Source organism: Cryptomeria japonica, chromosome 7 (assembly GCF_030272615.1).
Source record: "Cryptomeria japonica chromosome 7, Sugi_1.0, whole genome shotgun sequence".
NCBI classification, from domain to species: Eukaryota; Viridiplantae; Streptophyta; class Pinopsida; order Cupressales; family Cupressaceae; genus Cryptomeria; species Cryptomeria japonica.
Window position 1 is genome coordinate 503,665,561 of NC_081411.1, and position 5,590 is coordinate 503,671,150.

Below are 5,590 nucleotides of genomic sequence, written 5' to 3' on the forward strand. Positions count from 1 at the left end.
GCACTACCATCTCCTCATCACATAATATCTTTTCCTCTTCATGTAACCCAAATGATCTAACCATATATATACTAACCAAAACATCAATAACCTCTATTAGGTTGGCCAAAAATGTAATGCCCACCAAAATACCCTAGAGAAACTAACTAAACTAACTAATAAATAGAGATAATTTTTTTTTAAACATCTACTAAATCAACATAATACAACTATCATTACTTAAAGATCATATATTAACATCACATGAATGCATATAAAACCCTGAACATAACCATATCCATAGCAACATATAACGCAAGTGGTAATAACCACATAGCACCTTTCTCTTATTGCATACATTCATCTATTCATTCATTCCCTAGGATATCTCAATGTAACTACTTAAACAACTCTAACACATAAACAACACATCTCCATCTAAAATATCACATGTGCATAATACAATCATTTCCTAGTCAATTACTTTCTTATTAACCATGAGAATCACTAACATCATATGCATATTCTAACATGCCCCATTATCCTTTAAGTTCAGTTTAAAGCACCAAAACAAATGTTCCTAATTCCCCTTTCAAATCATCTATCATGATATTATCTTTCCCATGCAAGGCACCCTAAATAAACCTAGATCATTTCATTCTTTTATTATCCATCCATCACATCATAATCTAAATATCCATCTTTCACAATAGAACTAGACCATTCCTTAAGAATCATATTACATTTCACCAAGATAATTACTCACACACATATGCAAGAACCATAACAACGAATACTAATTTACTCCCCAAAATGGGATTTTGTATGACAAGGCTAATTATATAAACCATATAATACTAAAATACACATAATCTAACTATTCAAGTCCTACTCCAACTTGGATTATCAATCTCTAACTTACATAATGAACATTCCAATTACATCATAAGCCATTCAATGAATACATCATCTCATAATATTACAAAATCAAGATCTCATCTACTACATCATGTCCTAATGCATAGGAATACAAGAATAAGAGTACATACTCTCCTTTACATTTACAATTCTATCAAAATACAATATTACTTTCTACAATGCATAGAAATAAGCTCCATAAACCATCTGCATAATGAAGAATCATAGGATCCATATCTGCGCATGCTAACATCCAAAGAAGAACATCCCAATGGAAGAAGGCATCAAACCACCCAACCATGTGGAACCAAATAGGAACCACCCCTCGTGCTAGGAGATGACATGAGGTTCCAACTCACACTCTAGACCTAGGCTGACACCTAACAACCAAGAAAAAAATTAAATCACATCATGAGGCTAAACACAAATAAATAAACTCCTAGAGGCGTAGCAATCAATTCAAGGCATAAGGATCATGGACACATGTATGGAAAGAGTGTCATCACATTCTATCCTCACAAAGAAGGAGCCAAGCCACACCCTAATAGACATGTGGAACCATCTCGACCTATGAGCAATCAAGGAAGTTTGGCTTACCATCACAACGGTCTTCCCAAGCTCATCCCGAGTCTCTCCTCAAGGGCTATGACTGGGGCACAACAACTATTAATTATCTTGATTAAGTGAATCCTATTTAACCAAACCCACTAATTAATTATTATGGTTATCACTTGCAATTAAACATAAACTCTTCATATGGTTCCATGACAGGTCTAGACCCTAAACATCCTCTCTAGAAACCTCTTAGAGCTTGTTGCTCACTACCCCCGTCCTACACATGAAAGATCCCAATCCCCCTATCCATGGACCAAGATCTTAGGGTGAACTTAATCCATGATGACATCACAACAACATCATGAAGGCTCAACATGAAACGAAATCCATAATCACAACATCACTGATACCACTAAAGCATAATATGAACCATGAGACCAACAAATAAAGCAAGAACCTTCACTAACAAAAGCATAGCAATAAACATGAGTAAGGAATTAATTCCTCCTACTCATATATATCCAAATACATCCGCAATAGTAAGGCACAATCATCTCATTGGAGCTCTCATAAAATCATATCTCAACAACAAGGCATTCATCCTCTTACTGGAACAAATCAATGCATACGCATAACCCTAAATGATAAGCACAAACCGTATTACTAGAGCTCAAATAAAAAATGAAATGACAATTATAACATCATAAAAATCTGTTAGGAACTCAAAGAAATCATAAAAAGCCTTTGGTAAAAGCCCACAATCTGGAAAAGTGACCACATTAGAATTAACTGACAAATTTGATATCTCTGGGAAGAGTAGTGCATCAAAGCACAAGTTTAGTGCATCTTGGGAGAAGATTAGCACATAGAGAACAAAGAGCAAAAATGAAGTAAAACAAAGAATTTAAGTGACGAACATGCCCAATTTTGTAAATAGGCTCACAAAATGGACCAATAACACTCTGAGTGTGGGAGGACCAAATAATGCCATGAAAACATAAAATTAAAATCACCAAGTCATACAAATGAAATCCAACATCAAATCCTTGCACCTCCTTCACACAATCATGCACAAAATGCACCAAACTCACACAACATATAGAGATGCAGTAAAGTACTATGAGATACAAAAAAAAAATACAAAGGCATTTAAAAGACCAACAAGACCACAAGGAAGGGAATATACATATCCATAAAGAAAAATGCAAAATATATTTTCTCAACAACACCCAAATTGTAATGCCCTCCAAAATACCCTAGAGAAATAATCCATAATCTACTAACAAATGGAGATAAAAAAAATTAAAATCATTCAATACTTCTATTTTATCACTGACATACTTTATTTCCACATTAACTATTTACAAGATCACATAAACCATCATGAGCATAACCATTAAGCCATATTACGCAAGTGGAATAATCATTTGAACATTAACATCTCACCAAGTAAACTCTTACAAACATAACCATTCCCGCAGGTATCTCAACGTCACTACTTGACATATTTCCAACAAATCACTTATCCATATAGATCATCATATACTTTTATTCATCTAATTGTTTACTTTCCATATAACTAGGATAAATGATAACACATATGCATAACTCTTCCACATTATATTTTCTTAGGCTCATTTTAAAATACCACCCAGATGTTCCTAATACCCATCTTGACTCATTAATCACTTATCCCATCATGAATATAAATGCATTTATCCTTCTCTTACATATGGACCTAGATTATTCCCTTTATACAACTCAACAAGAATACTATCCATATTCATATGCAAGATTATGATGAATACTAAGAGGGGGGGTGAATTAGTATACCAAAAAATACTAAACTCAAACACTTAAATAGTTTAGCAATAAACCAGTATAACAGTTTTACTAACAAACCGGTTAACACAAATGCAAACCAAACAGCAAATAAGGCATTCACCCACAAAAGCACAATCACCATAACACAAGATATTTTGATGGGGAAACCCAAATGGGAAAAACCACGGTGAGATGAAACTCACAAGTAACTATCTGTAGAATAGTAACCAGACCAGTTAAGGTCAGACCGGTTAAGGTTAGACCGGTTAAGGTCAGACTAGTTAAGGTTAGACTGGTTAAGGTCAGACCGGTTAAGGTCATACAATATTCTTCACCAGAACAGATCCTGTTAGGAATCTCAATCTCTGTCAGGAGATAAGTCCGATTAAAGACTACCTTGTGAGAGGATTTCAGATCCACAGTTGTGAACCACCTTTTTAGAGGATTTACAAAGGATTTGCTAGGCCTACCCGGTTAAGGGTTTCAAACTTGTCGAAGATGTGAGTAATCAACAAGTGAGTGATCTAAATACTAGCACAGTATGCTTGGTTAGATCCTTGATAGCTCATTGTTAATGCATTCCAACATTACTTCAATCTTCAAAATCTCCACACTTTGTTTCTTCACACAGACCTAATCTTCTTCTGTGATCGCACATACAAAACCTCATCAGCCACCTAAAACCCTAACAACTCTTAACTACCCTTTTTTTACTACTCCTGAAACCCTAGACATGATATCCTTATAAAGGAATCTGATTTCATGTCGGTCCAATAGGATTACATTGCAAGTTCCTAGGTTTAGTGCATCTGGACACATTTGGTAACACGACACAGAATCACTGCCAAAGTGTCAGTGGATGATAACTCATCACAAAAATAATACTAGTTGGTAACTCATCACAGAGTAATACTGGTTCATACATTTTCCTATTACCGGTTCACATATTTTACCGATTACCGGTTCACACATTTTATGAATTACCAGTTTGTCAAAAATGAAGACTGGGAAAAATGATAACAACCGCTTTGTTCCATTGTACCGCTTTGGGATCCTTGAACCGCTTGAGGTCTTCATACTGCTTGGATCTTCATACCGCTTGAGATCGATAAACACTTTCTGCAAAAAACTGATAGTCTAAAGACTATAATACATGATACCGGTTTGGAACAAATACCGGTTGAGCATAACTCATACATATAAAAAGTGATCTCAAAGCAAGTGTCTGTCCATCAATGACAATCACAATATCATCATCAAAAATGCCAATGGATTATAATAGCAAGCACTTATCTACTTCCAAATAGGATTACATACTACTAAACAAAATCAAGTCATATGATACTCCAAGAATAAACATTTTCTAACATTTCGATCCCCTAATTCAACATAGGGTCTTATTCCCAACATAATTAACATTTCTACAACATGAACCATAGTAGTACATCATTTGCTTACAACAGCATAGTATCTACTTCATCAAGACCTAATATGCAAGAGTGCATGGAACAAGCACATCGTCTCTTTTGCTACATCACATCCTATTACTTAATAATACAAGTTACGTAAGTACATATTCCTGTTCCACATTTACAAGTCATCATAATACAATATTTAAACATTTCATTTAGATAACTCCTAATTACTTAAATAAGATCAATAACAATAATTACTATTCTTTCCAACATTCATCCCTAGGATTACATATCACAATTCTATCTCACGAATTCATATGCAACACAAATACATAAATGCTAGCTCTTTCTTTTCCACATAGAACTCATAAATTCTTATTACATAAAGATTATCTAACACATCAAGGAATGATCAATGAACACTTCTCCAAAGCCACTACATCATATTCCATTACAAATTCACCTAAAAATACATGAAGATACATAACACAAGGATACATAATCTTATTTACATATACAATCATCATGATGCAATGTTTCCTATTCCATGTACATAGAAATCAGCTCCAAAGAACATCCACATAAATATGCATCCAAGAATCCAATCCACGCACGTTGGCATCCAAGAAGAACATCCCAATGGAAGAAGGCATCAAACCACCCGACCATGTGGAACCAAATAGGAACCACCCCCATCCTAGGAGATGACATGGGGTTCCAACTCACACTCAAGACCTAGGCTAACACCTAACAACCAAGGGATACAACATGACAACATCAAGAACCATAGATCAATCACATCACATGGTTGAAACATAAAACAACATACTCCCAGAGGCATAGATAACAACAACAAAGGCATATGGATAATGGACACATGTAGGGAAGAGTGTCATCAC